At 38.0% G+C, this 21,594-nt stretch overlaps 1 pseudogene; it reads right to left on the bottom strand.

The window, feature by feature from the left end:
• Positions 1 to 13,266: 13,266 nt before the first annotated feature.
• The window catches only part of LOC130026569 (transcription initiation factor TFIID subunit 9-like), an 87,650-nt pseudogene continuing 79,322 nt past the window's right edge, over positions 13,267 to 21,594 (bottom strand).

Genomic DNA, 21,594 nt, shown 5'->3' on the forward strand with positions numbered 1-21,594 from the left:
GTCTATGCATTACCATATCAGAGGAAAGAATTCATCCTCTAGATTAATGTTTCCCAAAGTGGGTGATGCCATCCCTGTGAGGGCACTGTAGCACTGTAGCACTGTCCTTCAGTTGTTCACTGATTTGCTCTAGCATGCCCAGTAATGTCTCCATTGTGAGACTTGTTTTCACTATGTTTGGCATATCAAATACAGCACGGGTAGCTTGCCAGGCTTTGCTGTGAAGGTGAGATACTCATGGTAGCTTGCTGGGCTCTCTGAGAGGGGCAGAGGAATCGAACCCAGGTCAGTGCCGGCCATATGCAAGGCAAACACTGCTGTGCTATCGCTCCAGCCTGCCTCTGAAGGCACTGAAAAAAATCCAAGGTTGCAGTAGAAGATGTGGGTACAACTGGGGGATATTTTCTGTTTGTTTGCTTAAGAAAAGAAGGATTCCTGGGGCAGGGAGGGAAGCCCTGAGTAATTTGTTTTTTATGTAAAAAAGAAAGAAGATCTAATAAGTTTGGCAACCTCTGCTCTAGAATATACTCCTGCATAATAGAGTCAAAGTAGCAAAACTGTTGTAGTAATATATCAAAGTAGCAAAACTGTTGTAGTAATATATGAATATGATAAAAGGCAAAGTTTTTTTTTTTTGTAAGATCTACTGACTCTCTTAGCATAGAGAAACATAGTAGTAGACATTTGACGGTTCTATGTGCTGATGATCTCTTGTTAGCTACAGATGCATCTTAAAGACTCAGTACTGAGTTGGAGAGATAATACAGTAGATTTTCTTGCATGCAACAGACCAGGGCTCAATCCCTAGTACCGCACATGGTCCCCAGAGTCATGCATGGAGTGAATCCTGAGCACAAAGTCAGGAATAAGTCCTGAGTTCAGATAGGTGTGACCCCAAAACAAATAAACAGCAACAAAACAAAAAATAAACCAGTTCCATTTCATCAATCTGTGTATTGTAGAAACATGAATCAAATACACCCTTCTTCTAGAAGAATTTGTAGCTTTTGATAGGGCAGATTTTGAAAACAAGAATCAGCCTTTACGATTTACCCAAATTCATCTAAACGTATATCCATTTAATTTAATTTATTATTATTATAATTGTTTGGTGGGAAGATGCATCTGGTGCTTCACTGAGCTTCAGGGTTGCTCTTGGCTCTGCACTCAAGAATCACTCTGGCAGGGCTCAGGTACTGTGGATGAAACCCTGATCACCTGTTTGCAAGACAAGTACACTATGCAGTGTACTATGCAGCCTCTAAACATAATTCTGGTAATAGTAAACATTTTCTATATTTAAGCTGGCAATTGAATTTAAATATATAATATATCATAATCATATGTGGGGCTGGAGCGATAGCACAGCGGTAGGGCGTTCGCTTACAAGCAGCCAACATGGCCGACCTGAGTTCGATTCCTCCGCCCCTCTCAGAGAGCCCGGCAAGCTACCGAGAGTATTTGATATGCCAAACACAGTAACAACAAAGTCTCCAATGGAGACGTTACTGGGCCCGGTCGAGTAAATCGACGATCAACGGGAGGGCCTTTACCTTAATCATATGTGATTATGATATATTATCATTATATGATTATGATATATTATGATATATCATAATCAAATAATAATAAGAATAATACCAAGCACTGAATTTTATCTAGGTTTATGATTACACATTTTTCCTCTGTCTCTTTTACTTCTTCTTTTTTCTTCCTTTTAAAAATTTTTCTTCATTTGGTGCTTGAAAAAGATATAAAATAATAAATATATCCTGAACACTGTCAGGTTTGAATGAACATCACCCTTGACTTCCCCCACCCCTGCCATTAATAAAGATAATATCTGAACAAGGCACGGACTAAAAGAATTTTATACTTTATACATTTTGTAGCTATTTTAAAAGTTGTGGTATGATCTATGAGCACAGATGCTTTGGGGCATTCTATTGACGGGTCCATTTCTTCCCAAGTTCTGCAATATTCGTACTGTAATCAGAGCAAAGAAAAGTATTTAATGATTAGCTAGAATGAAATGAAGATATAGATAGTTGATTTTAATTTCCTCTTTTTTATTTTTAACCTTTTAGATTTTAGTTTTTCCCTGCATTTTTAAGTAATTCAGGGATTATAAAATCATTAAAACATTTTAAACTCTTTTATAGTTTAGGTTGGATGGCTACATTAGTGCTAAAGCATATGGTATTGATGTATAAGGCTAATGCAGTCCACTATGACTAAAGTGCCCATAATCTTCCACCAACATCCCTGTTACCTTTAATCTAGTTGTAGTTTCCTCCCACACCTCCTCCAGGGTAATCATCCTCTTAATTGAAGGTCAATAGTTCATCCCTGTTCAATATTCCTTTTTCTGTATTTTGTCTCACTGTATTCCACAGATGAGTGACATCATCTGATATTTGTCCTTCTCCCACTTATTTACTTTGCTCAGCATGATAACCTCGAGTTCCATCCATGTTGTAGCAAACTGCATGATTTACTCTTTTCTTAGAGCTGATAGCATTCATTTATATGTATATACATATGTATAACAATTTCTTTATCCATTCACTGTGATTGGATGTTTAAATAAGTAGTATGTATTTTATGGTCTGAAAAAACTTGAGCTTTCCAGTGTTCAAAAGAATAAACTAGAAACTGATTCTTCCCTTCTGGTAAAAGTTTTAAGCATGCAATACGGAGTATCAAGGGTTACTATCTCTATCACTGCCTTATCTGTAATAGGGAGAGTTTTAAAACTTGGGGATTTAGATTTAGGAATATCCCCTACAACAACAACAACAACAACAACAAAATGAAACCATACACAAACACAGTTAGTAGATCAGTGACAGTCCATGGGACTCCTATGGAGATAGTTCTTTTCAAATTCAATTAGGCTTCATGAAACCATGGGAACTACAGAGAGCTGGGTCAACAAACAAGTTGATTTCCTAACTATCAACAAATTGTGAGATGGACTAACAACATAAGACAGAAATGCTGCCTCTTACAAGCAATATATGGTTATTATACTTTAGTTTCATTTTCTTAATCAGCACAAGCAAGTGGAAGTGGGAATGACTATTCACTTAAACTCACCCCTGAGCTGGTCCGTTACATGTATTTGTAATTCCTTCCTTACTGGGTTTCAAAAATGAATACAAGAAATAAGTGATTAAGTTTGAGTTATCGAATTATGAATATATACATTTTGTTTTCTTCTATAGATAATACATATTTTAGGTTTACCTTGCCATTTTTCTCATCACAATTAATGAGGTTTCTGTGGTTGTAACCATTTCTGTCGTTGTAACATGAAAATATACATGAACAGTAATAGATAAGCAAATGGGCATGATGGTATTTCAAAAAAACTTTAAAAATATGCAATGGGCTATATTGTTTCCACAGATACTAATTTTATAATCTTTAAGTAATTGTCCATATTTTCCCAGATGTCTCCAATAAGCATGCGTTATCTCTGTAAACACATTCATATGCAAACTTACACAATAGAAAAATACAAAATAATTTTTTGTTGATTTGCTTTGATTATTTTCCTATCTTCAGTATCATGGAATATTTCTGCATTACCCACTCCACAAGAGACCATCCATTATTTGAATTATCTTTAGCAGAAATCTTAGTAAATTGTTTCTCTTGGTGATTTGTTGGAACCTCTCAAAAAAAGAGGAAAAAACCTTTTTCACAAGATTATTTGTGTGCATTTTATTTTCTCTTCAGTATAACTTAAAAGGAACATGTGAGTAGCTGTTGAAAGAATGTCCCAATTATATTGTTCTTACAGCATCTGCAGTTAGTCCTGGAGGCTTGGGCAAGGGAAACCACAGCTGTGAAGCTTTGCTCTTGCTCCTAGCGCAGATGCCAAAGCAGATGGAAGGGCAGGGATCATCTGCAGAAAGGCTCCAGCTCTCCAACGCCAGTGGAGACTGAAAGGCATAGCCGACATTGCTGAAACAGCTAGATTGATAGAATCTGCACTCCCAGGAGCAGCGAGCACCGACAAATGCTCCCCGCTCTGCCTCCGACGGAAACATGATGGATGGCATGTGCGCCTTAGTCTTCAATCCCTTTACTGCCCGTGATCTCCTGTTCCGACAGCCACTCATTTGGTGCCCTGCCTGGAAATTGTTCTGGTGCTGTTTGTGCTTCAAATGCTTAGGAAAACATTTCTATTAAGGTTGCCTGCCAAAATTCAAGGCCACACTGAATAGCAACAAGGAAAGAGTAAATTTAGTGCTGCTAATCTGCAAAGGGAAATTTTAAACATGTGCTCTCTGGTGGATACTAACCCATTGCATGTTACTATACTAAATCTACTGCACAACTATACGTGTTAAAACATCAGTGTGTAAATGGGCCACGAGGTGGTGAAAGGTTGACGGGATGATTATGCTTGAAGGCCACTATTCTGCATGTCCTTTGAGCAGTATTTTGGAATAGCATCAGAGACACTAATTAATTCTGCTCTACAGGGAGGGGGCGTTAACCAGTAGCCCAGAGGGAGGCTGGGCCAGTGTTCAGCTCAGGTCAGAAGACCAGGGAAACACTTCAGGGTATAAATTGATCCTCTAGAGACAATCTCTTTAATCTTACTTAAGGTTACAAAGTCTGGCCTCATGCAAAACATTTTATCTTATGCAATTTTCAGCTGCTCTTAGCATTTAAATAAAGTAATAGGAGGAATCAAGCCGCTTAAAGACCAGTAGAATCTCCATTCTTTTAAAATGCTGATTGTAGTTTGAGAATATTCATTCTCAGGCTCTTCTAGCCACTGATTCTTTTTCTCTTACACAACTTTGACTCTGCTATTGTGCTTTTTCCAGCTCCAATAAAAAAAAAAAACTCGCTGGGTATTTTTTGCCCCTGAAAGTCCTAGAAGGGTAGAAGTGATTCTTAAGAGAAGTTGTGGAAAGACTAATTTCCCATAAGGAATAATGCCATTCACATGCTTAAAAACAGAAGAGAGATAGCTTTACACTGGGTAAGTTTTTGTTGAAATTTTTACTCTGGCTCCTTAAAATTTAGTTAACACATATATACTTTTCATTTAAATTTAATAGTTATACTATTCATTCAGTGTTTACTTTTTACAGCCAGTTTTTTTTAAAGCATTCTTTAAATTAGCTCATCTATTTTTTCGTTGATTCTTTGGATAAAAGTAAGAATGAAACTTACATAGGAAATATATAATACTGACAAAGTATTGTAGTATCTTGGGCAGTGTTCTGGTAAAAAGTTAAATTAGATATAGTTTAAATACAGCAATACTCTGATACAGCGATAGAACTTCATGAACTATTGTTCTCAAATTTATCTTTAGATGTTTTATGTTTGAGGCAGTGAAATAATAAAAATGGAAAGAAGGAGGGAATTAAAACAAAAGCGTAAAGATGGAGAGAAAAGACTAAATATGATATTAATGACAGAATTTCAGAGAAATGAAAAATAATTATAAACAGAACAATAGGATAAAGATTTTTTGCACAGCTAAATGTGTTATAAACTAACAATTTCCAGTTAATTTCTATTTTGCCTTCATATTGTTCTCAATAATTTGATAAAAGTTGAGCTTTGTTTTCCCCTAGAATTTAAACAATTTGGAATTATGATTTTTTCTATTATTTCTAAAACATATACATTTTAAAATTGAGTGTAGTCTCATGAGTGAAATTATAGTGTGATAATGGATAGAAGTGATAGAATTTTTCAATTAATTCTGACTACTCTTAAATAATATGAATTATAATTTTATTTGTAAGTGGGGGCCATCACTTTTCCATAGTGACTTGATAATAATAATTTAAAACCTTGAATAAACTGCTCAAATTTGGATATTCAAGAATATTTTTAACTATTTGAAACTTCAAGAAAATAACTTCATTTTCAAAGCATACAGGATTTCATACGGTTTATTGTATCATATAGCTTTTTTTTCCCTTTTTGGTGAGGGACTACACTGGAGGGCCCTAAGGACTACTCCTGGCTCTGTGCTCATGCCCATCAACAGTAAAAATGGTTTAATGTTATGCAACTATTCCAGACTACAGCTATAAAATGTTAAAAAAAAATGTTGTGATTACCTTTCAAGTGCTCAGCACGTGGTACCTTTCTCAGAGCACAGATTCTTCCCTGGGAATCTATCTAGGATGATGATGGAGCATGATTACATTAAGTTAAATAAATTACTAGGATCTATGTCAAGACTTTTTCTGTTACTAAATGAATTTTCTCCAGCTAGAGTGGAATACATAGATTTAAATTTAGGATATGCTGTAATTCTGACTGTCCTGGAATAATGGGTACTTAACCAGCCCTCCTGATGTAAACAAATATCTAAAGCTGTATGAGCCTGAGTTTCAGATATTTTTATAATAGACAGTTTGGAATATCATTTCTTAAAACAAAATGATCCTCACTATTGCCAAGGATTCACTCTGGATCCACTTTCTGGCCTCTTATACTTCAGCATTGTAGAACCCAAGTACACAATAATGGTCCTTCTCATGATAAGTTCAGAATCTGAGTTTGGGACTGTCAATGAGCTTAATTTGATGTGGGTGGAGTATCAGGAAGGTGAGGAGACCTTCAAAAATTATCACTGTAGTGTTAGCAAAATTATCACCAGAGTGTTAGCATTTAACCCAGAAATGTCTCAGGCATTCCTTCCACCCATCTTCCATCCACCCTCTTTTGGAAAGCAAAACAAAAACATTCAAATATATGAAAGTTTTATGAAGTTTTTGACTAGCAATGTTATACTTTAAGTCAAATAAAATTAGTTTCTGCATGATGAGGGAAATGGTTTCTGCTTAGGCCCATGTCAAGTAAAGTTTCATAACAGGTAACTATGCAAATAAAATGTTTTATTGTTTTGAATTCTTAAAAGGTAGTGGGCTATATAAAATAAAAGCAAAACATACTTCTTATGGAATATGCAGAAATAGATAATAATATTACCAAAAGGTGAATATAAGAGAAAATATATACTTTTTAAAATGCTTCTCGGGCCCAAGAGATTATAGAGGTTTAAAGCCTTACATGGGCTGGAGCGATAGCACAGGGGTAGTGCGTTTGCCTTGCACGCAGCCAACATGACCGACCCGAGTTCGATTCCTCCGCCCTCTCAGAGAGCCCGGCAAGCTACCGAGAGTATCTCGCCCCCACGGCAGAGCCTGGCAAGCTCCCCGTGACGTATTCAATATGCCAAACACAGTAACAAGTCTCACAATGAACACGTTACTGGGCCCGCTCGAGCAAATCAATGAACAATGGAAGGACCGTGACCATGACAAAGCCTTGCATGCAGTTGACCCAGGTTTGATCCTTGGCATCATCACATATGATACTCTGTACACTATGTAGGACCATGAGGAAACCCTAAGCAGCACTGAGTGTGGTTCAGTGTTTCTCTCTTCCGATTTTTTTCTATAACAACCAACACAAAAAATTTCTTCTTTTATGAGTTTCTTGAACGTATAGTTTTGAAGTTTTTATTAAACTAGGAAAAGTTTATTTATTATTTCTTCAAATACTTATTTTTTTTTCTATCCACTTACTAGACCTTGGGGCCCCCAATTATAAATCTATTAGACTTTTTGAAATTGTATTACTGGTATTTTGTTTATTTTTTTTTCAGTATTTAAATTTTTTAATTTACTTTGGTAATATTTTGGTATGTCTTTAGGTTGTTTTTATTTCTTTTCAAGTATCTGGGCTGGAGTGACAGCACAGTAGGTGGGGCATTTGCCTTGCATGTGGCTGACTTGGTTGACCCGAGTTCGATTCCTCTGTCCCTCTTGGAGAGCCCGGCAAGCTACCAGGAGTATCTTCCCCGCATGGCAGAGCCTGGAAAACTACCTGTGACATATTCGATATGTCAAACACAATAACAACAAGTCTCACACTGTTACTGGGCCCATTCAAGCAAAATTGATGAACAACGGGAAGACAGTGACAGTGACAGAAATATCTGGTGTATTCAGTATTCAGTGTTCAACATTCAGTATATTTTATCATTAGTTATATATTTCATCTATGTAAGGTCAACTTGGGACTCATATCTTTTATTTTGTTCTCATGAACAATGGGAGGACAGTGATAGTGATAATATTTGTATTTTCTCTACTTTCTTGAGTATATTCAGTTTATAATACAGATTAATCTTTATTTAATAACCATGGTTTGCAATACTTATAAAGTTTCAGATATACTATGCTATAACACCAAATTCACCATCATAACCATTCCTATTAATTTTACTAGATATAAAATTTCTGGGGCTGCTGTTTGGTTGTTCTTATTATTTTGAGTAATATTTTTTAAAATGTGAGAACAAAATTTTGGCTGTGAATGCCCAGAGTAATAGCACAGTGGGTGGGTATTTGCTTCTCATGCGGCCAACTGGGTTTGAGTCTTGGCACCCTGAACATGTTCAGGAATGATTCCTGAGTACAAAGCCAAGAGTAAGCTCTGAACACTACTGAGTATGGACCACTCTATAAAATTTGTTTTATTTTTGGGCAGTAATGATAGTAGACAGATTAGTTTACTAGCAGCTATGGTGGGTAAAGGCTTAACACATTGCCAATGGGACTGCAATTTGTTTTATGCTGCCTGGTAGCTTCATTAAGAGTGCCCCCCACCCCCGTTGGTTGGATGTCAGTAAACTAAAGTGTAATATGACTACTAATGTGTAATATGATAATAATAACTAGTTCTGTTGGTTGTATTGATCTGATGAGACAACTAAGTGTGAGCCACCTATGGTGCATAGTGCTATCAACTTGTTAACTGCAGAAGGAGCTAAAGATAGTGATAGAATCTTCTGTATTCGTATAAAATAATTTTCTATGATGATTTATTGTTTCATTAATATTCAGTGTTCAAATGGGATACCACTAGTTACCTCTACTTGTTAAATTCTCAATATGCGGAAAGAGTGAAGACCAGGAAGATTACTCAAAAGGGTAGAGTGAACACTTTGTGTGCTCAAGGTCTCCAGTTCTATCTCTTCCCATCAGGACCCTGGCAGTAGACCAACACACTGTGTTAGGGCATAATGATCATGAAACATCACTGAGGAGTCTCTTATTCTAAAAATGCAGCAGATAGTGTTAATCATTATATTAACACTAGTTCTCCATTTTATTATTCTATTTGATAAATTCAAATAAAAAATTATTTGCCATTGATTAAATTTGAAATAGTTTCACACATTTACTTGTGTTCATGGTTCACCACACCCATCATCAAAGACCCACCATCAAAATGACATCCCTTCCCATTTCGTTAACCCCACCCCCTTTTCCTTCAGGTGACCATCACAGTTTTCTTGGAGTGTAAAAATACTGTCTTTTTCCTATTTACTTGTTATGGTTAGTTATATCCCACATATTAGAAATCCCATCCTCTGGTTGTCTTTAACTTCCTTCTTTCCCTTAGCACAATTCAAGTTTCATCTATTTTGTTCTAAGAGGAACAATTTTGTCTTTTTAAGTAGCTGATTGTTATTCCATTAAGTATATGTGCCATAGCTTCTTAATCTAGTTGATGAACATTTACATTGAGTCTAAGTATCAGATATTGTGAATAGTGCTGCTATGAATATAGGGGTGGACATATATATTTTTTGAATGAGAAATATTCTGGTTATCAACATACTATTTCTGTATGCTAAAATACATCAACTTAGAAATTGATTAATTTTATTGCATGCTAATTATGCTTCAATAAAGCCTTAAAATTATTTTTTGCCCATAGCTTGTTGGGTAACATTGCTTTGTCCTTCAAGAAGCTTAGGTTTTATCTGGTTACACCCATTAATCTGGTTACACCCATCAATCTGGTTACACCCACCACAGTGCTCCAGAGGCACTTCCACTTCCATTGTGTTTACATGTAAACAGTCTTCCCTTGTGTAAACATGTAAACAGTCTTCCCTACGCTCTCCTTCCCACCCAGTTAATCAGCTTTCCCCTTAATCAGACTTTGTTAATTTGTAAGATCAGTTTCCCAGAAATCTATGATTTTATATGTATGAGTGAAATATTGCCTTTTTCCTCTCCTTATGCCTTATGAACAGTTTACCTTAAAGTAATATCCTTTTTGTATAGATACAGGAAGACCGTTAACATTATGCTTTGTAATTTAGGATTTGATCGGCCTTGAATATTGTTCACTCCCGGGCATCTTTCTCGACTTAAGCCTCAGTTGCCCTTAGTTCCTAACACCCCAAAAGCAGGGTCCCGACGAGGGACTGAATGGACCCAGGGCAAGTGGTGAGCTACCCTGGCAGCGAAATGGGCCAGGCCAAAGTGCCACAATTCTTAACTATAAGTTAAGAGTTTGATCATAGACAAATGCTGTCATGATCCAAAGGTAACGACAAGACTAGGATCCTGCTAGGGGTGGGAAATACTATCTGGCCTGAGCACCGTAGTCTGAGATCAAGATGGCCCTAGGAGAGCAATTCTATAAGTTTAAGATATTTCTTACTGTATCCATACAAAATGATTTATATTATATTCTTGTATGCTTGTCGACAAGGAGAGGAGAGGCACGCCCATGGGATTCTGCTCTAGGGTGGGTCCTCCTGCTGAGGAAGGATCTGTCCTAGGAGCGGTCTTCCCTGAGGCCAAGATTTCTACCCCTATTGATTGTGACTGCACCTATGTGTATTTGTTCCCCCAATTCCTCATGGAGAGAGGATTTAACTGTACTGTAGGAGTGAGACTGGGGAAGAAAGAAGGAAGAAGAGAGTTCAGAGAGGATCAGAACCCAGACTCCAGAGAAGGAGGATGAAGGGGAATGGAGAAGGAGAATGAAGTAGCTGGGGGAGGAAGAATGGGGGCAGAGACAGAAGGAGAGATGAGGAGAGAATCAGAATAAACTACGACTAATACCTACCAGCCTGGCCCTTGTTCCTTCCTCTGCCTGACCATCACCATCGACCTCTCCGGGGTGGGAGAAGGGTGAGACTACCGAACGCGGGCGGCGGGAGAGATAGAGCCACCGCCGCTGAGTTGGTTGCCGTGCCCCCTCTTTGTGTGAGTTTACACAATAGCTGACTGTACTCAGGCTTAATCCTGATTCTGCACTGAGAGATCTCTTTTAGTGGTGGTTAGGGGACCATAAGGGATGTTGGAGTTGGAACCAGGATCAGTCACAGGCAAGGCTAGTGCCTTATCCACTGTACAGTGCCTCTAGTACCAACAATTATTTTGAAAAATATTTAATATAAACTAATTCTATTTTGTTTTTCTAAGTGTTTGCTACTTGATGTTTTAATATAAAACAAATAGTGTACCAGTTATCACTTTATCTGCCAGGAGTTTATCTAATTCACCAGTGAGCAAGAGAATATTCTTTGTGATACAAAGCTTTATAATAACAAAGAGCTTCTTTTTCTTTCTATCTTGAATTTGGAACTCAGTTGATACATATTATCTATCTTGCACCACTTTTCTTTTTTACTTTAAAACTTAAAAATTTTTCTACTTTTTACTTCTGTTCTTTTTAAGTATTTTAAATATCTGTTCTATATGAAGTTTTTACTGCTTATATTTCAGGTGATTTGCGGTTTTATCATGTATAAATTTATTGTAGAAATACACTATAATATCCTTTGACAAAAAATAGCTTATAGCAATATAAATTTATTTCTTTTTCACAATAAATACCCATTTATGTTTAACCAAAGGCTATGATTCATATCTCCTGACACAGATTACCCTAAAGGAGCACCAGTAATTTAGGGCATTGCTCATTTCTTTGGCAGCTAGAAAAAAGTATGGTAAATCATATACTAGTTCTTAACACCACCTTATGTCAACTATAGCAATCAAATTTTTAGGCACACTGAAGTTTGCTGGTGTTGGAATGATACCACAGCAGAAAGGCATTTGCCTTGCACACGGCCAGCCCAGCCGACCTGGGTTTGATTCCTCCACCCCTCTCTGAGACCGGGCAAGCTACCGAGAGTATCTCACCCTCACAGCAAAGCCTGGAAAGCTACGTGACGAATTTGATATGCCAAACACAGTAACAACAAATCTCACAATGGAGACGTTACTGGGCCCGCTCAAGCAAATTGATGAACAACAGGAGGACACTGCTACAGTACAGTGCTACTGAAGTTTGCTAACTAGATTTCTATTCTTATCATATTTAGATAATAACAAGTTCTGAGGACTGCAAGTCACTCTCATTTCATCATTTTTTTCTGAATTGATTTATGTAGAATAAATTTTGCCAATATATGCACAATTTTAAAACTTGAAATCTGATGATGTGATAAACTGTATGTTTGTCATTTAAGTTCTACTTTATGTTTCTATTAAATGTAGTCATTCAAATTTATATGAAGACAAATAACGCGTTTTGTGAAATTGGTATTTTTCTAGATTTGAAAATTAAAAAATATGTTGCTTCTATTATTTTTAACACCTGCATGCCAATGTATTTGTGTTCAGATAAATGTACTTCCTTTATTTGATTTGAGATAATCTATTCTGTCAAATAGATTGTAAAAAAGACAGTGTGTTACCTTCTGTAAAAGTTCTTTTCTTGAAAAATAAAAATATGGCAATTCTATGTAAATATAAAACTGATTTTATTTTGAATTATATTTTTGTTTGAAATATTTTAGTAGATTTTTGAATGATACTTTTAATTTTTATTTTATTATATTTTTGCTTTTTGGGTCACACCCAGTGATGCTCAGAGGTTACTCCTGGCTCTGCACTCAGGAATACTCCTGGCAGTGCTCAGGGGACTGGGAATTGAACCTGGGTTGGCTGCGTGCAAGGCAACTGCTCTATCCTCTGTGCTCCAACCCCTATTTGAAATATTTTAAAGAATACCTATAGCGAAACCAAAATCATTTCTCCTATTATATGACCGATTGACATGTCATGTTTTGCTGGAACATTCATAATCTTATGCTAGAGTACTTATAGTTGTCAACCTGTAATGTATATACCATTTGGAAAACTATATTTACACATCAAATACCTTATTTGATTTTATTTTTTGGCTTTTTGGGTCACACCTGGCGATGGACAGCGGTTACTCCTGGCTCTTCACTCAGGAATTACTCCAGGGACCATATGGGATGCAGGAAATCGAACCCGGGTCAGCCACGTGCAAGGCAAACACCCTACCCTCTGTGCTATTGCTCCAGCCCCCAAATACCTTAGTTATTTTATTTTATTATTTTTTTAAACTGACAAATGAAAACTTTACTTTTAAAGGCCAATAAAAAAAAACATTTTTAAACTTAAGGAAAATCCAACATGTAAACATCAAAGTATGGTAACTATATTTACTCAAAACTCAAAATATTCAGCATGCATTTTCAATCTCAATGCAATTAAATCAAGGCCAAGTATACACATTACATGTCTCAAGGCTAGATTACAAATTATCATAATCATCATCGTCATCATCATCATCATCGTCATCATCATCATCTTCACATTTTCTTTTCAATGCATTTGATGATTCATTGGCAGTATTTTGTGATGAAACCATATTCGTGGTAATAAGAATGTTTTTGGATCCAATTAGAGATGGATTAATAAGAACATTCTGAACTGCTGATGCTGTAGGAATTGATGCTTTTACAGCCAGGGCCTGTGAAGTGGGCATATGTACAGTAAACCTTTGCCCTGTAAGGGACATTGGAGTCCCTACTTTAGTTGCAACAGACATTGTTTGTGGGGTTGGTGTGCCAAGTGTAGGAGTACTTGGTCTACTACTAACTGAACCAACACTTAATCGTGGAACTGTTATTCTTCCCACAGAAGTGGATGCCTTTTATTGTAAAGACTTAAGTCTATAGTTTGGAGCAGTCAAGCAGTATCTATCAGGTGGTAATCTAGGGCCAGAATATGGCTAGATCAATGGCAAAGGAGTTTGATTTCTTTGCCTTGCAACATCCAAATACCTTATTTTAAAAAGACTTTACAGACCTCATGGTGAGACTTTGATGCAACCTGGGCTATAAAAATGTGATCATGTATTTATTCTCAATTGCGATGTCAGATTATGAGAAAAAAATAAGCTTAGTTCTGTTGGGGACCAGTTGACTCCCATGGGTCAGCAATTAATAAGCACAGATTTATATATAAGAATAAGAACAAAACTCAGAAAAAGGGGTCAGTGTGAACCAGACCGGTACATCCAAGGGAATTCTCAACTACAACCTAAAGTGAAAAATGTTATGCTAGACTCCCATAGTTCCAAAGGAGGCATTTAAGGATAGCCAGGAAGAGGTGCTATAACATACATCAACTTTTTTTGTTTGTTTCTTTTACTTAGCCCCAATATATGCAAGTGCAATTTATTATGTTATAAGTTTTTATTTTTTATTTAATTTATTATTTATTTACTTATTTATTGCTTTTTGTGTCACACTCGGCAATGCACAGGAGTTATTCCTGGTTCATGCACTCAAGAATTACTCCTGCAGTGCTCGAGGGACCATATGGGATGCTGGGAATCAAACATGGGTGGGCCGTGTGCAAGACAAACGCCCTACCCACTGTGCTATCTCTCAAGCCCCTGTTATAAGTTTTTAAATCACTTAATCACTTAATCCCCGTTATTCATCGATTTATTCGAGCGGGTGCCAGTAACGTCTCCATTCCTCACGGTTGCGTGCTAGCGTAGCCCAATGGTATCTGTTCGTTTTAGGAACATGTAGAGCCTCAAACCGATCATTTAGGGTCTTGACGAAGAAGTCTGACCATCTTATAGGTGGGCGTCCACGTGATCTTTTGATGTCTCGTGGAATCCAATCAGTAATGGCTCTAGTCCAGCGGTTGTCTGTAAACCTCATTACATGTCCAGCCCATCTGATTTTTGATGTCTTGGCAAATGAGACAGCGTCTCTGATTCTTGAGCGTTGACGAAGATCAGAACTCCGGATTCTATCTCTCATTTGAGTGAATCGTGATATTCCAAGCATAGTTCTTTCGATTCCTCTTTGAGAGACCCGAATAGTGTTCTCATCCTGTTTTCGTAGGGTCCAGGTCTCTGAGGCATATGTTAATGCAGGAAGAATAGTGGAATCAAAGAGATGTGCTCGTAGTTGGAGGTTCTTTGTCCTTTTAGTTATTTCTTCAATGCTCTTGAAGGCATTCCAAGCCGCTCTCTTCCTCCTGCGTAACTCAGGTGCCAGGTCATTCATCATGTTGATTTCTCGACCTAAGTATATATAACTGTTGCATTCGGAGATGGTGGTTCCGTTGAGAGCGAATGGAGCGTCAGGAACAAGGCTGTTTCTCATAAACATTGTCTTCGTAAGATTCAGCTGTAGTCCAACCTTTCCACACTCACGGTCAAAGTCCGCAAGCATTTGTGCTGCTTGGCTGATGTTTGGTGTTATTAGAACTATGTCATCAGCAAAGCGGAGGTGGTGTAGTTGCCGACCATCTATCTTCACTCCCATGTTTTCCCATTCTAGTTGTCGCATGATGTTCTCGAGGGTGGCACTGAAGAGTTTTGGTGAAATGGTATCACCCTGCCGAACCCCTCTCTTGATATGGATGATTACTTCTTTGTAGAATGGTGAGATCTTGGTAGTGAATCCGCAATAGAGCTCACGAAGGATCCTGATGTATTGAGTTTGTACGCCCTGATTGGCTAGGGCTTCCATGACCGCTTCCGTCTCAACAGAATCAAAGGCCTTCTTTAAATCAATGAACGTTAGACAGAGCGGCATCTTGAACTCCCGAGATACCTCAATGAGCTTGGTTATTGTGTGGATATGGTCGATGGTACTGAATCCTTTTCGGAATCCAGCTTGTTCACATGGTTGTCCTTCATCTAGTGTTCTGCTAATCCTATTCAGGATGACTCGAGTGAATAGTTTGTAGATGACAGACAATAGGCAGATTGGGCGATAGTTGCCAATGTCGTGGATGTCTCCTTTCTTGTATAGTAGTACAGTCTTGCTGGTTTTCCATTGGGATGGAACCTTGCATTCAGACAGGTAGCGTGTGAAGAGTCGAGCTAATGTATTGATGAGTACTGATGGTAAGTTCTTCAGGTGTTCAGGTCTGATCTTGTCTGGGCCAGGTGCTTTTTGTTTCTTTACCGACGAGATGGCATGTTGGATTTCGGAAGGGAGAACATTGGGAACGACATATCCATCATGTGGTATGTGGTATGTGGGCAAGTGGATGTGGCTATTAAAGAGATCTGAGTAGAATTCATGAATAATCTTCTCCATTGCCCTTCTGGAAGATGTGATAGATCCATCATGATGTCGGAGGGCAGTCATCTTGGTTTTGTAGTTGGTGAAGGACAGGCGGGCATTACGAATGTTTTTCCCAGCTTCTGCTGCATCTACCAGTACTGCTGCTCTCCTGTTTTTGAGGTCATCCTTGATGGCTTTTCTGCACTGTTTTGCCAGTTCGGACGTTTGCTTGTGGTTGCCTGAGGCACGTGCCACGCCACGTTGGCGAATAAGTTCAAGAGTGTTTGAAGAAAGACGGTTTTTTGTGGTTATCTCTCTCTTGGCATTCCTTGCACAATCATGGAGGTGCTGAATCATTCGATCATATTCCTCATCAATGTTGTCAATGACGGCATCTTCCCATGTTGCTGCAACAGAGCCAAAGAGTTCCCAGTTGGTGGTTGTTCTGGGAGTCTTCTTCTTAAACCTTGCATTCTTTTCTCCTCGTTCTGTGAGGTAGAATTTTGCACGAAGAAGACGGTGGTCTGATCCCGTTTGGAATTTTGGGACAACAGCAACATCGGTTAGGCAAAACCGCCGATTGAATATGATGTGGTCTATTTCATTGTGGAACCGTCCATCGGGAGACTCCCATGTCCAACGTTTAGATTCAGCCTTTTGGAATTGTGAGTTACCATGGAAGGTTTTGGTTGACATGATGAACTCAGACAGTCTGTCACCTTGTTCGTTCCATTCCAGGCCATGGGTTCCGATGTGGAGTTCATCGACTGATCTTCTTGGTCCTATCTTGGCATTAAAATCACCAACAATGATCTTGTAGAAGGTGTGATCTTCTTTATAGAATTTCTCCAGCTCCATGTAGAATTTCTCAGTTTCTTTTTCACCATAACTGGATGTTGGTGCGTAGACAACAAAGATAGAAACTGCCGGTAGTGAGCCACATTTATTCAAGTGTAATCGTCCGATTCGGGTTGTTAGGCATTCAAATGAATCAATGCTTGTGACTAAGTTTGTGTTGACAAGGATACCGACACCACCGACGCCTCTTTTATCACATGTTCCAAGGAACAGTTCTTCTCCAGTGTCGAAAACAGCATGATGGGATTGATGTCTTCTCGTTTCGGTCTGGAGAGTGGACTGGACCTGTCAGTAGCTAAACAGTTACACCCTCCAACTGCCGTGTAACCCCAACAAAGGCCAGGATCCAAAGATTATCACAACAAGCTCCCGGGAGAGCACAAGGCAGAGTCTCCTACCCTGTGTCTGACTATCCTCGCCAGGGCCCAACAGCTGAAGACTTCCAGGCCCCAACCAAGGCCTTACTGGAGCCACTCTCCACACACTTGGATAAGCCTCAGACATAACCGAACTGGCAGAGGAACCCAGGTGTGTGGGACCCGGGACTGAGATCTCTAAGCCTGCACGGTTTGAGACTGGACCTGTCAGTAGCTAAACAGTTACACCCTCCAACTGCCGTGTAACCCCAACAAAGGCCAGGATCCAAAGATTATCACAACAAGCTCCCGGGAGAGCACAAGGCAGAGTCTCCTACCCTGTGTCTGACTATCCTCGCCAGGGCCCAACAGCTGAAGACTTCCAGGCCCCAACCAAGGCCTTACTGGAGCCACTCTCCACACACTTGGATAAGCCTCAGACATAACCGAACTGGCAGAGGAACCCAGGTGTGTGGGACCCGGGACTGAGATCTCTAAGCCTGCACGGTTTGAGACTGGACCTGTCAGTAGCTAAACAGTTACACCCTCCAACTGCCGTGTAACCCCAACAAAGGCCAGGATCCAAAGATTATCACAACAAGCTCCCGGGAGAGCACAAGGCAGAGTCTCCTACCCTGTGTCTGACTATCCTCGCCAGGGCCCAACAGCTGAAGACTTCCAGGCCCCAACCAAGGCCTTACTGGAGCCACTCTCCACACACTTGGATAAGCCTCAGACATAACCGAACTGGCAGAGGAACCCAGGTGTGTGGGACCCGGGACTGAGATCTCTAAGCCTGCACGGTTTGAGACTGGACCTGTCAGTAGCTAAACAGTTACACCCTCCAACTGCCATGTAACCCCAACAAAGGCCAGGATCCAAAGATTATCACAACAAGCTCCCGGGAGCGCGCGGCCGCATTCGCGGCCGCGCGACTATTTATTTAATAATTTTCCGGATACCTTAAATATCCTTAAATATCCAACCCACACGGCAGAGCCTGGCAAGCTATCCGTGATCTATGCCAAATAGACCAAATTGATATGCCAAATCCAGTAATAAATGGATCTCATTCCCCTAGCCCTGATTATGCAGAGTCGAGAAGGATATGGAAGGAGAAGCTGATAAAACACCAAGGCAGACATGGGCTGCCAAAACGCAGAAAAACAAAAATGATTGTCTGCACTTTTAATGCTCGTACGCTGGCATCTGCTGCATCCATTGAAGACCTTATGGTACAAGCACGAAAGATCAAGTACGACATCATTGGTCTGACCGAAACGAGAAGTTTTTAAATAAACAATAAAATATAGTTACACATATTAGATTCAATGACAAAAGGAACATGAAAACTAAATACCATTTCACCAAAAAATCTTTTGGGATTAAGAATCAGAGTCACTGTGTATATAAAAAAAGAAATTCCAAAACTTGAAATTGCATTTATATACTTAATAAAAGACAAACAATAGATAAAAGTGAATCCACTAGACAGAAATACAAAGGGATAAAATACCTGAGAAGTAAGTCACTCTCAACATTGGTCAACTGCATTTTTTTTAGGTTTAAAGCCTGAAGCCCATCTGACAGAGATTCTCTAATTACATTTGATACAAATGACATTTATATTTCCTGGATACCAAAAATTATTCTTTAGGGAATTTGGCTGAATAAATGTTTTGGGAATGAGAGAATTTTCAAATAATTTAACACAGAATTCTTATTTCAAAATGGAGCACTAACAGTAGCCTGGTAATGTTAATGTTTTTACATTGATATGGATCCAGTTTGCAACTGGCTCCTGGGAGAAAAGTTATATGCCTAAGAAATAGCAGTTAGATACAACTGTGAGCACATAGATTGAATACTGAGCATTGATATTGCATTGTCCAGTGAAGAAAATAGAATCAAGAAATTTTATCAATAAATCTGTGGACTTGGGCTTGAAAAGAAGGCTAAGGGTTGCTACTATGAGCTATGTATCAGGAGAGCTGTGAAATTATCTTATTCTATGAAACACTAACATATTCTAGTCTCTTCTATAAGAAAGGATCCCTACGATGAGTGAAAAAGTAATTAAAAAGAAGAAACAGATCATATAAAGAAAATAAGGGGAAAAGATAAAAGTTGAAGAAATATCCTATAAAGTAGAGATCATAAGCTGTCAGGTTCCTTCATGCAATTGGGTACTTTATCAAGCCATTTAGTATTGATTATTTTAGGTGATCACATTAGTCTTACAAAATCAAGTGGTATACATGGGAGTATACATCTCTCTAGCTTACTATTTGAGATAAAGATGCATGCATACTGGGCTTTAGATGTTCATTTGGGGGAGGGGGTAAAAATAGGTCATGTCATTCTGTTTGTTTTTTTACTTAGCCAACCACCAAGACTAGTTTTTAAAGTATTTTGTTTTGAAAAGTCACAAAATTAAAGCAAAGTTGGAAAATAGTATCAGTCAATTTTTCTTCTGAATCTTTGAGAGTAATTTTCAAAAACATGAGCGAATGAATCATTCTCATTTCTTAAATGAGGAAAATCTCCCATATAACTATAAAACAACAATTTTATAGTTGTTTTATATATATATTTATATATTTTATATTTATATATATAAAATGGGCTGAAGCAATAGCACAGCGGTAGGGCATTTGCCTTGCACGCAGCCAGCCCAGTCGAGCTGGGTCCGATTCCTCCGCCCCACTCAGAGAGCCTGGCAAGCTACTGAGAGTATCTCGCCTGCGCAGCAAAGCCTGGCAAGCTACCCGTGATGTATTTGATATGCCAAACACAGTAACCACAAATCTCAAAGTGGAGACGTTACTGGGCCTGCTTGAGCAAATTGATGAACAACAGGAGGACAGTGGACCATCATATATAAAACAAAAAGATCAATTGATCAAAACAGATCTAATTTCCATACTGCATTCAAGTTTTTCCAATAATCATAAGGGTGTCTTTAATAAAAACATTTTATTAGGTTAATACTGGTTTAACATACTGTAAATGTTTATTTATTTTAAGGTGTAATATATTTTACCATATACAACCTCATTGTAAAGTTCTATTTGTTAAAAGTTTCTTTCTGATAGTTTATTATTGTCCTGCAGTGGATTTCTCTCTTAGTGAGGTTGTTTCTTTTATCTTTCTGGGTACACTTCTCCTGCTCCTTCCTTTTAGTATAAATTAATTCATTGTTCCTGTAGATTTGCTGTAATCATAGGGAGATGCAGAGAGATTATCCCTATTAGGTCATCTTGCCTGTGCATTTTTCTAATAGTGTCTGTTATAGTGAAGTGATACAGTTCAAATTTTTGCCTTGCATTAAGTGTTTATGTCATTTTGTGTTATGTCTGTAAGAATTCTTCAATAATTTCTTGATTTTATAACCTATACAATTTTAAGTTAGAATTGTATTTCCTCATGATTAGATTCAGAATGTGTAACTTTTGTAGAAAAACTCTACATTCTCATGTATCCTTCTAGCTGGTGCCTAATTTTGTGTGATCAATATCTGGTTAGAAACTCTAGGATGCTATGAAAATATAATCCTTTTCATCAGAATGTCAATTAATTAATATAATTATATTTACATGGATTTATGGTATTTCATTTTATTCACTAGATTATATTCTATTGCTATTGTTATTTAGAATTGATTTTCATGACTGGGATTCTATGTCCCATTAATCACTTTAAGCACTGAAGTTTTAATGATTCAAACGTTATTCCTAGGGGATATAAATCCATGTGAGCCTCTGGTTGCAGTACTTTAATAAACCTATCAATAAATAACCTTGCTTAATGTATATTTCTGTTTAAATGGATCTTTTAATATATATTGTGTTGATTTATTAGCATTGAAGTCACAGTGACTATTACCATAGCTCACATCTTAAAAAGGCTTATCTAATATATTGTTTTTAGTTTAATTTAATTGTATGAAGTTGCTCACAATAATTTGTTACATTTAATATGCCAACACCAATACCATCACCATTACATGTACCTACCACCACATTTAGAATTTAGAATTTTCCACCTCTACCCTAAAGCTTTGCCCCAAAGCAGGACCTAAATAATTTATTTTGCATTTCTACTTATGAATAATCTGCTAAAAATGGTCCAAATAAAAGTTTATTTAGAGGAAAG

The sequence above is a fragment of the Sorex fumeus genome, unplaced genomic scaffold, assembly GCF_029834395.1.
Source record: "Sorex fumeus unplaced genomic scaffold, SorFum_2.1 ptg000034l, whole genome shotgun sequence".
NCBI lineage: Eukaryota > Metazoa > Chordata > Mammalia > Eulipotyphla > Soricidae > Sorex > Sorex fumeus.